At 38.4% G+C, this 16,199-nt stretch overlaps 1 protein-coding gene across 1 annotated transcript in view; it reads left to right on the top strand.

The window, feature by feature from the left end:
* The window catches only part of LOC115186326 (tripartite motif-containing protein 16-like), an 18,089-nt gene extending 18,053 nt beyond the window's left edge, over positions 1–36 (top strand). The window contains exon 7 of the mRNA XM_029746008.1: positions 1–36. This exon is cut by the window's left edge and continues 549 nt beyond it. The gene's annotated coding sequence lies outside the window, so the exon portion shown is untranslated.
* The last annotated feature ends 16,163 nt before the right edge of the window (positions 37–16,199 follow it).

The raw sequence follows: 16,199 nt of genomic DNA, 5'->3' as shown, positions 1-16,199 counted from the left end.
GACTCACACACACACAAACACACACACACACACACATATACACTGGACACAAACAACTGGACTCACACACACACACACGCTGCACTCTCACACACACACACTGGACTCTCACACACACACACACACACACACTGGACAAATACACACACACACACACACACACACACACACACACACACACACACACACACACACACTGGACACACACTGGACACACACACAGACTGGGGACACACACACACTGGACACAGACACACTGGATACACACACACTGGACACACACACAAGTCATACACACACACTGGACTCACACACTGGATACACACACACACACACACACACACTGGACACACACACACTGGACACACACACACTGGACAAACACACACACACACTGGACAAACACACACACACACACACTGGACAAACACACACACACACACACACACACACACTGGACACACACACACACACCAGACAAACACACACACATTGGACAAACAAACACACACACACACACACACACTGGACAAACAAACACACTGGACACACACACACATTGGACACACACACACACACACAGGACACACACACACTGGGCACACTCTCGCACACACACACGCGCGTCTTCCTATAGTTTTGAGGACCTTGACCCAGGACCTCTTACAATAACACTGTTAAAATACCAATGTGATCATTTGTTGTATGTCTTTTATGTTGAATAACAAATTGTATAATTATATATGGACATACGCTCCATAGTTGTACAAGTATACATGGTTATATTGTACTTTTCATAATAAAACATACTTGAAACAAGAAAAGGCATGTTAATTGTGAAAACAGTTTCGTTATTGATTTTACATTGTCTCTGTCAAATATGAAATGAAATACAAAACAATTAAATATGTACAACAGAGTGTTGTGATGCAGGGTCACTATAGCAACAGAGTGTTGTGATGCAGGATCACTATAGCAACAGAGTGTTGTGATGCAGGGTCACTATAGCAACAGAGTGTTGCGATGCAGGGTCACTATAGCAACAGAGTGTTGCGATGCTGACCGGTTCCCCTCTCTCCACTGGGATTCTCTGCCTCTAACCCTTTTACAGGGGCTGAGTCACTGACTTACTGGTGCTCTTCCATGTCGTCCCTAGGAGGTCACTTGAGTGGGTTGAGTCACACTACCATAGACGTCCCCTCCTCCAGCTCCCACAGAGTAGGAGTGTATCTGGACTGGTCAGCCGGCACTCTGTCCTTCTATAGAGCCTCCTCTGACACACTGACCCACCTGATCACATTCACCTCCACATTCACTGAGCCCCTCTATCCAGGGTTTAGGGTTTATGGTGACTCCTCAGTGTCCCTGAAATAATAACTGGACACACACACACACACACACACACACACTGGACACAGACACACACATACACAAACACACTGGACACACACACACACTGGACACACACACACACACACTGGACACACACACACACACACTGGACACACACACACACACACTGAACACATACACACACTGAACACACACACACTGGACACACACACACACACTGAACACACACACACACACACTGGACACACACTGAACACACACACACTGAACACACACACACACTGAACACACACACACACACACACACACACACACACACTGAACACACACACACTGGACACACACTGGGCACATACTCACACACTGAAACACACACACACTAGACACACACACGCTGAACACACACACTGAACACGCTCTGAACACACACACACACACACACACACTGAAACATACACACACTCACTGGACACACAGACACACACACACTGAACACACACTCACACTAGACACACACGCTGGCCACCCACTCAAACTGGACAAACACACATACACACAAACACTGGACAAACACACACTGGAAACACACACACATTGGACACACACTGGACACACACTCACTGGAAACACACACACACTCACTGGACACACACACACGCTTGACAAACACACTGGATACACACACACACACACACACACACTCTGGACACACACACACAAACACTGACACACACACACACACACTGAACACACACACACACTGACACACATAAACACTGACACACACACACACACACACACACACACTGGACACTCACACATGACAGGCTTGTAATATTTTCTGATCTTTTACCACTTTGCATTTTTTATGATATATTTTCCTGTTTGTGTTTGTACCACAGGAGGTTGGTGGGACCTTATTTAGGGAGGACAGGCTTGTAATGGCTGGAGTGGAATAAGTGGAATGGTATCAAACATGTGGTTTCCATGTGTTCCATTTCATTCACTCTGTTCCAGACATTATTATGAGCCGTCCTCCCCTCAGCAGCCTCCTCTGGTATGTACTGTCCTGTATGTGAGAGAGATCCAACAAGGAATTACAATGTATGTATTACTTTTAATACCTGCAAATGGCAAATAAACTACTGGAACTCCTTATGAACGTCTGCAGCCGACAAGAGGTGAAAATATTACCGGAATATTCTGCAAAATGTTGATGAAGACGTCACTCAATCCACCCAAAACAACATGCAGTCTTTCCACAAGACTCCCATGAAGTTATAGTGTGACGTTATGAGTCGACGTTAAAGTAACATTCTCACAACATACTGCACTTGTTTTATCCTGTTTTAGATGGATCCTCTGTTAATCATCTTGTTTTATCCTGTTTTAGATGGATCCTCTGTTTATCATCCTGTTTTAGATGGATCCTCTGTTTATCATCTTGTTTTAGATGGATCCTCTGTTTATCATCTTGTTTTAGATGGATCCTCTGTTTATCATCTTGTTTTAGATGGATCCTCAGTTTATCATCTTGTTTTTCCTACTCAGAGAAAATTACATTTTAGCTTGACCCCCCAAAAATTTAACATTTGACTTTTTTCTGTTGCTTACTATATTGAAACCCCAAAATAAAAACAGTGTTATTGAAAATCTCCCCTACAGCTGTAAAGAAAGACTCTAGTATTTCATAGAGAGGCTTTATCCTCTCACACTCCATAAAACAGTGAAAAATGGCTTCTCTTATATTACAAAAAGGACATCCATCTCCAACATCTGTGTTAACTCCTTCCCATTCACTTCATCCAAACCCACCTCTTCCAACCCTCTCAAATCCAGTAATAAAGTTTTTCTGTCAGACTCTGGGATATTGGGTGTAATCAAATCATAATAAAATTGTATTGATCACATAAATATGGTTAGCAGGTGTTAATGTGAGTGTAGCGAAATGCTTGTGCTTCTAGTTCCAACAGTACAGTAATATCTAACAAGTAATCTAACAATTCCCAACAACTCCATACTATACAAAAATCTAACAAGTAATCTAACAATTCCCCACCAACTTGCTAATACACACAAATCTAAAGGGGTGAATGAGAATATGTACATATAAATATATGGATGAGCGATGGCCGAGCGGCATAGGCAAGGTGCAGTAGATCATATACAATACAGTATATACATGTGATATGAGTAAAGTAAGATATGTAAACATTAAAGTGGCATTATTTAAAGTGGAACTGTATATATTGACAAGTGATCCATTTATTAAAACCTCTTTGGGCTAGGGGGCAGTATTTTCACGTCCTGATGAAAAGCTTGCCCAAAGTAAACTGCCTGCTACTCAGGCCCAGAATCTAGGATATGCATATCATTAGTAGATTTGGATAGACAACACTCTGATGTTTCTAAAACTGTTTGAATAATGTCTGTGAGTATAACAGAACTGATTTGGCAGGCGAAACCCCGAGCACAATCCATCCAAGGAAAAAAGAATTGAGCTCAATCTGTTTTCCATTATTTTTCTATGGCAATCCCTTTTTAATAGAAATATGCTTGCAATTCCTATGCCTTCCACTAGATGTCAACAGTCTTTAGAAATTTGTGGATGTTTTTCCTTTCAGAAATGAAGAAGTAGCCCTTTCCTTTCTGAGAGTCAAGCCAAGTGTACTTTTTTGGGGGGGGCACGCAACCTGGAACTCGGTCCACTTTCATTTTATCCGCTATTGAACACAGTATATTCCTTCTTAAATTTTATCAATTATTTTCGTTATTTACAATACCTAAAGTTGGATTAGGAAAGTTGTTTGAAATGTTTGAACAAAATGTACAGGTAATTTATTAGATACTTTGTAAGCATGTTGGGCGAGTTGGAACCGTTGTTTTTCTGAATCAAACGCGCCAAATAAATGGACATTTTGGGGATATAAAGAAACAATTTAACTTGTTGAGTATAGGGGGAAGTCTTGTCACTTTCGGATGAAATACGTGCCCATATTAAACTGCCTTCTACTCAAACTCAGAAGCTAGGATATGCTTAAAGGACATTTTTCACCAGAACCACTAGTTAATGCTGAAAGGTTCAGGTACCACAGGAGACATCAGGAAGAGGGAGAATCAGTGCCAATGTTTGCTGCTGCGTTAAAGAAACTATCAGAACACTGTGAGTTGAATGGTGTTGTAAATGACATCATTAGAGACAGACTAGTATGTGGGCTACGGAGTGAAGCTACACTAAAGAGACTGTTGACTGGAATTCATCTGACCTTGGTGAAGGACATTGAAATCAGTGTGTCCATGGAACTAGCTGCTAAAGAGGCTCACCACTTGAGTTCATCAGGAACTTAGTGGATTCATCTAACAATCCTAATCACCAGCTGATACATTGTAATCTCATACACAGGGTTCACCTTCACACCTAGAAAACATCAAGTCATGAAAATCAGAACCTCTCCTCTGTGTGATCTATGTAATGAAGACCTTCACACCTAGAAAACATCATGTAATGAACATCAGAACCTCTCCTCTGTGTGATCTATGTAATGAAAATCAGAACCTCTCCTCTGTGTGATCTATGTAATGAAGACCTTCACACCTAGAAAACATCATGTAATGAAAATCAGAACCTCTCCTCTGTGTGATCTATGTAATCAAGGTGCCTTGGGCTCCTTTAATCAGATGTACTGGGAGTGACCAGGGGACATGTTTTGGAAAGAGGTTCCCTCAGTCTTATCTGCTGTAGTGGATATCATCATACCTTGTTCCCCCAAACTGTTATCACTAAATGATAATTCACCACTATCATTACAGAAAATACCTTTAATGTTGTCAGGTTTGACAGCAGCTAAAATGATGTTGGAAATAAGATGGCTACCACCACACCTCATTGGATCAGCACTTTATACATATCATTTATTATCAACTATCCACTGTTAGGATCCATGGGGTTACCACCACACCTCATTGGATCAGCACTTTATACATATAATTTATTATCAACTATCCACTGTTAGGATCCATGGGGCCAAACAACAATTGACATTCAGGTTATATGCAGCTGAAATCATACAAGTGTGTTTTTACCCAACAGATTGTTGCCCGTTCATTATAATTTTAGTCCAAATGTGGCCTAACTGATTTTATCACAACTTCATTTAGTATTTAATTTCATGGAGATCAGGTTGTGTGGGTTGGGGTGGTCCCAGGAGGGGTTGGAGGGTGGGTTGGGGTGGTCCCTGGAGGGGTTGGAGGTTGGGGTGGTCCCAGGAGGGGATGGAGGGTGGGTTGGGGTGGTCCCAGGAGGGGTTGGAGGGTGGGTTGGGGTGGTCCCAGGAGGGGATGGAGGGTGGGTTGGGGTGGTCCCAGGAGGGGATGGAGGGTGGGGTGGGGTGGTCCCAGGAGGGGTTGGAGGGTGGGTTGGGGTGGTCCCAGGAGGGGATGGAGGGTGGGTTGGGGTGGTCCCAGGAGGGGATGGAGGGTGGGTTGGGGTGGTCCCAGGAGGGGATGGAGGGTGGGTTGGGGTGGTCCCAGGAGGGGACGGAGGGTGGGTTGGGGTGGTCCCAGGAGGGGTTGGAGGGTGGGTTGGGGTGGTCCCAGGAGGGGATGGAGGGTGGGGTGGGGTGGTCCCAGGAGGGGTTGGAGGGTGGGTTGGGGTGGTCCCAGGAGGGGATGGAGGTTGGGGTGGTCCCAGGAGGGGATGGAGGGTGGGGTGGGGTGGTCCCAGGAGGGGATGGAGGGTGGGTTGGGGTGGTCCCAGGAGGGGTTGGAGGGTGGGTTGGGGTGGTCCCAGGAGGGGTTGGAGGGTGGGTTGGGGTGGTCCCAGGAGGGGATGGAGGGTGGGTTGGGGTGGTCCCAGGAGGGGTTGGAGGGTGGGTTGGGGTGGTCCCAGGAGGGGTAGGAGGGTGGGTTGGGGTGGTCCCAGGAGGGGTTGGGGTGGTCCCAGGAGGGGATGGAGGGTGGGTTGGGGTGGTCCCAGGAGGGGTAGGAGGGTGGGTTGGGGTGGTCCCAGGAGGGGTTGGATGGTGGGATGGGGTGGTCCCAGGAGGGGTTGGAGGGTGGGTTGGGGTGGTCCCTGGAGGGGTTGGAGGTTGGGGTGGTCCCAGGAGGGGATGGAGGGTGGGTTGGGGTGGTCCCAGGAGGGGTAGGAGGGTGGGTTGGGGTGGTCCCAGGAGGGGTTGGAGGGTGGGTTGGGGTGGTCACAGGAGGGGATGGAGAGTGGGTTGGTCCCAGGAGGGAGGGAGGGTGGGTTGGGGTGGTCCCAGGAGGGGTTGGAGGGTGGGTTGGGGTGGTCCCAGGAGGGGATGGAGGGTGGGTTGGGGTGGTCCCAGGAGGGGTTGGAGGGTGGGTTGGGGTGGTCCCAGGAGGGGATGGAGGTGGGGTTGGGGTGGTCCCAGGAGGGGTTGATGCGGCTCAGGTGAGTGATTGTATGTGTGTTAATTATAATTGTATTTACCTGCAATAACTGGTTTACATAATATACTGATATTTATATTTTAACAGTATTGTGTCTCCAGCTGTATAACCATTCCTGCTGCTATTTGTTCTGATATATATTTTAACAGTATTGTGTCTAGCTGTATAGCCATTCCTGCTGCTATTTGTTCTGATATATATTTTAACAGTATTGTGTCTCCAGCTGTAGAACCATTCCTGCTGCTATTTGTTCTGATATATATTTTAACAGTATTGTGTTTCTAGCTGTATATCCATTCCTGCTGCTATTTGTTCTGATATATATTTTAACAGTATTGTGTCTCCAGCTGTATAACCATTCCTGCTGCTATTTGTTCTGATATATATTTTAACAGTATTGTGTCTCTAGCTGTATAACCATTCCTGCTGCTATTTGTTCTGATATATATTTTAACAGTATTGTGTTTCTAGCTGTATATCCATTCCTGCTGCTATTTGTTCTGATATATATTTTAACAGTATTGTGTTTCTAGCTGTATATCCATTCCTGCTGCTATTTGTTCTGATATATATTTTAACAGTATTGTGTCTCCAGCTGTATAACCATTCCTGCTGCTATTTGTTCTGATATATATTTTAACAGTATTGTGTCTCTAGCTGTATAACCATTCCTGCTGCTATTTGTTCTGATATATATTTAACAGTATTGTGTTTCTAGCTGTATATCCATTCCTGCTGCTATTTGTTCTGATATATATTTTAACAGTATTGTGTCTCCAGCTGTATAACCATTCCTGCTGCTATTTGTTCTGATATATATTTTAACAGTATTGTGTCTCTAGCTGTATAACCATTCCTGCTGCTATTTGTTCTGATATATATTTTGACAGTATTGTGTCTCTAGCTGTATATCCATTCCTGCTGCTATTTGTTCTGATATATTTTAACAGTATTGTGTCTCTAGCTGTATATCCATTCCTGCTGCTATTTGTTCTGATATATATTTTAACAGTATTGTGTCTCTAGCTGTATAACCATTCCTGCTGCTATTTGTTCTGATATATATTTTAACAGTATTGTGTCTCTAGCTGTATAACCATTCCTGCTGCTATTTGTTCTGATATATATTTAACAGTATTGTGTCTCCAGCTGTATAACCATTCCTGCTGCTATTTGTTTCTGATATATATTTTAACAGTATTGTGTCTCTAGCTGTATAACCATTCCTGCTGCTATTTGTTCTGATATATTTTAACAGTATTGTCTCTAGCTGTATAACCATTCCTGCTGCTATTTGTTCTGATATATATTTTAACAGTATTGTGTCTCTAGCTGTATATCCATTCCTGCTGCTATTTGTTCTGATATATATTTTAACAGTATTGTGTCTCTAGCTGTATAACCATTCCTGCTGCTATTTGTTCTGATATATATTTTAACAGTATTGTGTCTCTAGCTGTATAACCATTCCTGCTGCTATTTGTTCTGATATATATTTTAACAGTATTGTGTCTCTAGCTGTATAACCATTCCTGCTGCTATTTGTTCTGATATATATTTCAACAGTATTGTGTCTCTAGCTGTATAGCCATTCCTGCTGCTATTTGTTCTGATATATATTTTAACAGTATTGTGTGTCTAGCTGTATAACCATTCCTGCTGCTATTTGTTCTGATATATTTTAACAGTATGTGTTCTAGCTGTATAACCATTCCTGCTGCTATTTGTTCTGATATATATTTTAACAGTATTGTGTCTCTAGCTGTATAACCATTCCTGCTGCTATTTGTTCTGATATATTTTAACAGTATTATGCCTCTAGCTGTATATCCATTCCTGCTGCTATTTGTTCTGATATATTTTAACAGTATTGTGTCTCTAGCTGTATATCCATTCCTGCTGCTATTTGTTCTGATATATTTTAACAGTATTGTGTCTCTAGCTGTATAACCATTCCTGCTGCTATTTGTTCTGATATATTTTAACAGTATTATGCCTCTAGCTGTATAACCATTCCTGCTGCTATTTGTTCTGATATATATTTTAACAGTATTGTGTCTCTAGCTGTATATCCATTCCTGCTGCTATTTGTTCTGATATATTTTAACAGTATTGTGTCTCTAGCTGTATATCCATTCCTGCTGCTATTTGTTCTGATATATATTTAACAGTATTGTGTCTCTAGCTGTATAACCATTCCTGCTGCTATTTTGTTCTGATATATATTTTAACAGTATTGTGTCTCTAGCTGTATAACCATTCCTGCTGCTATTTGTTCTGATATATTTTAACAGTATTGTTTCTCAGCTGTATAACCATTCCTGCTGCTATTTGTTCTGATATATATTTTAACAGTATTGTGTCTCTAGCTGTATATCCATTCCTGCTGCTATTTGTTCTGATATATTTTAACAGTATGTGTCTCTAGCTGTATAACCATTCCTGCTGCTATTTAGTTCTGAATATATTTTAACAGTATTGTGTCTCTAGCTGTATAACCATTCCTGCTGCTATTTGTTCTGATATATATTTTAACAGTATTGTGTCTCTAGCTGATAACCATTCCTGCTGCTATTTGTTCTGATAATATTTTAACAGTATTGTGTTTCTAGCTGTTTAACCATTCCTGCTGCTATTTGTTCTGATATATTTTTACAGTATTGTGTGTCTAGCTGTATAACCATTCCTGCTGCTATTTGTTCTGATATATATTTTAACAGTATTGTGTTCTAGCTGTATAACCATTCCTGCTGCTATTTGTTTCTGATATATATTTTAACAGTATTGTGTCTCTAGCTGTATATCCATTCCTGCTGCTATTTGTTCTGATATATTTTAACAGTATTGTGTCTCTAGCTGTATAACCATTCCTGCTGCTATTTGTTCTGATATATTTTTAACAGTATTGTGTCTCTAGCTGTATATCCATTCCTGCTGCTATTTGTTCTGATATATATTTAACAGTATTGTGTCTCTAGCTGTATAACCATTCCTGCTGCTATTTGTTCTGATATATATTTTAACAGTATTGTGTCTCTAGCTGTATAACCATTCCTGCTGCTATTTGTTCTGATATATTTTAACAGTATTGTGTCTCTAGCTGTATAACCATTCCTGCTGCTATTTGTTCTGATATATATATTAACAGTATTGTGTCTCTAGCTGTATATCCATTCCTGCTGCTATTTGTTCTGATATATTTTAACAGTATTGTGTCTCTAGCTGTATATCCATTCCTGCTGCTATTTGTTCTGATATATTTTAACAGTATTGTGTCTCTAGCTGTATACCATTCCTGCTGCTATTTGTTCTGATATATTTTAACAGTATTGTGATCTAGCTGTATAGCCATTCCTGCTGCTATTTGTTCTGATATATTTAACAGTATTGTGTCTCTAGCTGTATATCCATTCCTGCTGCTATTGTTCTGATATATTTTAACAGTATGTGTTTCTAGCTGTATAACCATTCCTGCTGCTATTGTTCTGATATATTTTAACAGTATTGTGTTTCTAGCTGTTTACCATTCCTGCTGCTATTTGTTCTGATATATATTTTAACAGTTGTGCCTCTAGCTGTATAACCATTCCTGCGCTATTTGTGTCTGATATTATTTTAACAGTATTGTGTCTCTAGCTGTATATCCATTCCTGCTGCTATTTGTTCTGATATATATTTTAACAGTATTGTGTCTCTAGCTGTATAACCATTCCTGCTGCTATTTGTTCTGATATATTTTAACAGTATTGTGTTTCTAGCTGTATATCCATTCCTGCTGCTATTTGTTCTGATATATATTTTAACAGTATTGTGTCTCTAGCTGTATATCCATCCCTGATGCTATTTGTTCTGATATATATTTTAACAGTATTATGCCTCTAGCTGTATATCCATTCCTGATGCTATTTGTTCTGATATATTTTAACAGTATTGTGTCTCTAGCTGTATATCCATTCCTGCTGCTATTTGTTCTGATATATTTTTTAACAGTATTGTGTCTCTAGCTGTATATCCATCCCTGCTGCTATTTGTTCTGATATATTTTAACAGTATTGTATCTCTAGCTGTATATCCATTCCTGCTGCTATTTGTTCTGATATATATTTTAACAGTATTGTGTCTCCAGCTGTATAACCATTCCTGCTGCTATTTGTTCTGATATATATTTTAACAGTATTGTCTCTCTAGCTGTATAACCATTCCTGCTGCTATTTGTTCTGATATATTTTAACAGTATTGTGTCTCTAGCTGTATAACCATTCCTGCTGCTATTTGTTCTGATATATATTTTAACAGTATTGTGTATCTAGCTGTTTAACCATTCCTGCTGCTATTTGTTCTGATATATATTTTAACAGTATTGTCTCTAGCTGTATAACCATTCCTGCTGCTATTTGTTCTGATATATTTTAACAGTATTGTGCCTCCAGCTGTATAACCATTCCTGCTGCTATTTGTTCTGATATATATTTTAACAGTATTGTGTCTCTAGCTGTATAACCATTCCTGCTGCTATTTGTTCTGATATATATTTAACAGTATTGTGTCTCTAGCTGTATAACCATTCCTGCTGCTATTTGTTCTGATATATATTTTAACAGTATTGTGTCTCTAGCTGTATAACCATTCCTGCTGCTATTTGTTCTGATATATTTTAACGGTATTGTGTATCTAGCTGTATAGACATTCCTGCTGCTATTTGTTCTGATATATATTTTAACAGTATTGTCTCTAGCTGTATAACCATTCCTGCTGCTATTTGTTGTGATATATTTTAACAGTATTGTGTCTCTAGCTGTATATCCATTCCTGCTGCTATTTGTTCTGATATATATTTTAACAGTATTGTGTCTCTAGCTGTATAACCATTCCTGCTGCTATTTGTTCTGATATATTTTAACAGTATTGTGCCTCCAGCTGTATAACCATTCCTGCTGCTATTTGATCTGATATATATTTTAACGGTATTGTGTCTCCAGCTGTATAATCATTCCTGCTGCTATTTGTTCTGATATATATTTTAACAGTATTGTCTCTAGCTGTATAACCATTCCTGCTGCTATTTGTTGTGATATATTTTAACAGTATTGTGTCTCTAGCTGTATATCCATTCCTGCTGCTATTTGTTCTGATATATATTTTAACAGTATTGTGTCTCTAGCTGTATAACCATTCCTGCTGCTATTTGTTCTGATATATATTTTAACAGTATTGTGTTTCTAGCTGTATAACCATTCCTGCTGCTATTTGTTCTGATATATATTTTAACAGTATTGTGTCTCCAGCTGTATAACCATTCCTGCTGCTATTTGTTCTGATATATATTAACAGTATTGTGTCTCTAGCTGTTTAGCCATTCCTGCTGCTATTTGTTCTGATATATATTTTAACAGTATTGTGTTTCTAGCTGTATATCCATTCCTGCTGCTATTTGTTCTGATATATTTTAACAGTATTGTGTCTCTAGCTGTATAACCATTCCTGCTGCTATTTGTTCTGATATATATTTTAACGGTATTGTGTCTCTAGCTGTATAACCATTCCTGATGCTATTTGTTCTGATATATATTTTAACAGTATTGTGTCTCTAGCTGTATAACCATTCCTGCTGCTATTTGTTCTGATATATATTTTAACAGTATTGTCTCTAGCTGTATAACCATTCCTGCTGCTATTTGTTCTGATATATTTTAACAGTATTGTGTCTCTAGCTGTATAACCATTCCTGCTGCTATTTGTTCTGATATATTTTAACAGTATTGTGTCTCCAGCTGTATAACCATTCCTGCTGCTATTTGTTCTGATATATATTTTAACAGTATTGTGTCTCCAGCTGTATATCCATTCCTGCTGCTATTTGTTCTGATATATATTTTAACAGTGTTGTGTCTCTAGCTGTATAACCATTCCTGCTGCTATTTGTTCTGATATATATTTTAACAGTATTGTGTCTCTAGCTGTATATCCATTCCTGCTGCTATTTGTTCTGATATATTTTAACAGTATTGTGTGTCTAGCTGTATAACCATTCCTGCTGCTATTTGTTCTGATATATATTTTAACAGTATTGTGTCTCTAGCTGTATAACCATTCCTGCTGCTATTTGTTCTGATATATATTTTAACAGTATTGTGTCTCTAGCTATATAACCATTCCTGCTGCTATTTGTTCTGATATATATTTTAACAGTATTGTGTCTCTAGCTGTATAGCCATTCCTGCTGCTATTTGTTCTGATATATTTTAACAGTATTGTGTTTCTAGCTGTATATCCATTCCTGCTGCTATTTGTTCTGATATATTTTAATAGTATTGTGTCTCTAGCTGTATAACCATTCCTGCTGCTATTTGTTCTGATATATATTTTAACAGTATTGTGTCTCTAGCTGTATAACCATTCCTGCTGCTATTTGTTCTGATATATATTTTAACAGTATTGTGTCTCTAGCTGTATAACCATTCCTGCTGCTATTTGTTCTGATATATTTTAACAGTATTGTGTCTCTAGCTGTATAACCATTCCTGCTGCTATTTGTTCTGATATATATTTTAACAGTATTGTGTCTCTAGCTGTATAACCATTCCTGCTGCTATTTGTTCTGATATATTGTAACAGTATTGTGTCTCTAGCTGTATATCCATTCCTGATGCTATTTGTTCTGATATATATTTTAACAGTATTGTGTCTCTAGCTGTATAACCATTCCTGCTGCTATTTGTTCTGATATATATTTTAACAGTATTGTGTCTCTAGCTGTATAACCATTCCTGCTGCTATTTGTTCTGATATATATTTTAACAGTATTGTGTTTCTAGCTGTATAACCATTCCTGCTGCTATTAGTTCTGATATATATTTTAACAGTATTGTGTCTCTAGCTGTATAACCATTCCTGCTGCTATTTGTTCTGATATATATTTTAACAGTATTGTGTCTCTAGCTGTATAGCCATTCCTGCTGCTATTTGTTCTGATATATATTTTAACAGTATTGTGTTTCTAGCTGTATATCCATTCCTGCTGCTATTTGTTCTGATATATTTTAACAGTATTGTGTCTCTAGCTGTATAACCATTCCTGATGCTATTTGTTCTGATATATTTTAACAGTATTGTGTCTCTAGCTGTATATCCATTCCTGCTGCTATTTGTTCTGATATATATTTTAACAGTATTGTGTCTCCAGCTGTATAACCATTCCTGCTGCTATTTGTTCTGATATATTTTAACAGTATTGTGTCTCTAGCTGTATAACCATTCCTGCTGCTATTTGTTCTGATATATATTTTAACAGTATTGTGTTTCTAGCTGTATAACCATTCCTGCTGCTATTTGTTCTGATATATATTTGAACAGTATTGTGTCTCTAGCTGTATATCCATTCCTGCTGCTATTTGTTCTGATATATATTTTAACAGTATTGTGTCTCTAGCTGTATAACCATTCCTGCTGCTATTTGTTCTGATATATATTTGAACAGTATTGTGTCTCTAGCTGTATAGCCATTCCTGCTGCTATTTGTTCTGATATATATTTTAACAGTATTGTGTTTCTAGCTGTATATCCATTCCTGCTGCTATTTGTTCTGATATATTTTAACAGTATTGTGTCTCTAGCTGTATATCCATTCCTGCTGCTATTTGTTCTGATATATTTTAACAGTATTGTGTTTCTAGCTGTATATCCATTCCTGCTGCTATTTGTTCTGATATATATTTTAACAGTATTGTGTCTCTAGCTGTATAACCATTCCTGCTGCTATTTGTTCTGATATATTTTAACAGTATTGTGTCTCTAGCTGTATAACCATTCCTGCTGCTATTGTTCGATATATATTTTAACAGTATTGTGTCTCCAGCTGTATAAACCATTCCTGCTGCTATTTGTTCTGATATATATTTTAACAGTATTGTGTCTCTAGCTGTATAACCATTCCTGACTGCTATTTGTTCTGATATATTTTAACAGTATTGTGCTCTAGCTGTATAACCATTCCTGCTGCTATTTGTTCTGACTATATTTTAACAGTATTGTGTCTCTAGCTGTATAATCCATTCCTGATGCTATTTGTTCTGATATATATTTTAACAGTATTGTGTCTCTAGCTGTATAACATTCCTGCTGCTATTTGTTCTGATATATTTTAACAGTATTGTGTCTCTAGCTGTATTACCATTCCTGCTGCTATTTGTTCTGATATATATTTTAACAGTATTGTGTTTCTAGCTGTATAACCATTCCTGCTGCTATTTGTTCTGATATATTGTAACAGTATTGTGTCTCTAGCTGTATATCCATTCCTGCTGCTATTTGTTCTGATATATTTTAACAGTATTGTGTTTCTAGCTGTATAACCATTCCTGCTGCTATTTGTTCTGATATATATTTTAACAGTATTGTGTTTCTAGCTGTATATCCATTCCTGCTGCTATTTGTTCTGATATATTTTAACAGTATTGTGTCTCTAGCTGTATAACCATTCCTGCTGCTATTTGTTCTGATATATATTTTAACAGTATTGTGTCTCTAGCTGTATATCCATTCCTGCTGCTATTTGTTCTGATATATATTTTAACAGTATTGTGTCTCTAGCTGTATAACCATTCCTGCTGCTATTTGTTCTGATATATATTTAACAGTATTGTGTCTCTAGCTGTATAACCATTCCTGCTGCTATTTGTTCTGATATATTTTAACAGTATTGTGTTTCTAGCTGTATATCCATTCCTGCTGCTATTTGTTCTGATATATATTTTAACAGTATTGTGTCTCTAGCTGTATATCCATTCCTGCTGCTATTTGTTCTGATATATATTAACAGTATTGTGTCTCTAGCTGTATATCCATTCCTGCTGCTATTTGTTCTGATATATTTTAACAGTATTGTGTCTCTAGCTGTATAACCATTCCTGCTGCTATTTGTTCTGATATATATTTTAACAGTATTGTGTCTCTAGCTGCATAACCATTCCTGATGCTATTTGTTCTGATATATATTTTAACAGTATTGTGTCTCTAGCTGTATAACCATTCCTGCTGCTATTTGTTCTGATATATATATTAACAGTATTGTGTTTCTAGCTGTTTAACCATTCCTGCTGCTATTTGTTCTGATATATTTTTACAGTATTGTGTTTCTAGCTGTATAACCATTCCTGCTGCTATTTGTTCTGATATATATTTTAACAGTATTGTGTCTAGCTGTATAACCATTCCTGCTGCTATTTGTTCTGATATATTTTAACAGTATTGTGTCTCTAGCTGTATAACCATTCCTGCTGCTATTTGTTCTGATATATATTTTAACAGTATTGTGTCTCTAGCTGTATAACCATTCCTGCTGCTATTTGTTCTGATATATTTTAACAGTATTGTGTCTCTAGCTGTATATCCATTCCTGCTGCTATTTGTTCTGATATATTTTAACAGTATTGTGT

Source organism: Salmo trutta, unplaced genomic scaffold, assembly GCF_901001165.1.
Source record: "Salmo trutta unplaced genomic scaffold, fSalTru1.1, whole genome shotgun sequence".
Lineage (NCBI taxonomy): Eukaryota > Metazoa > Chordata > Actinopteri > Salmoniformes > Salmonidae > Salmo > Salmo trutta.
Note: the sequence above shows the minus strand (reverse complement) of the source record. Positions and strands in the feature narration are given on the sequence as shown.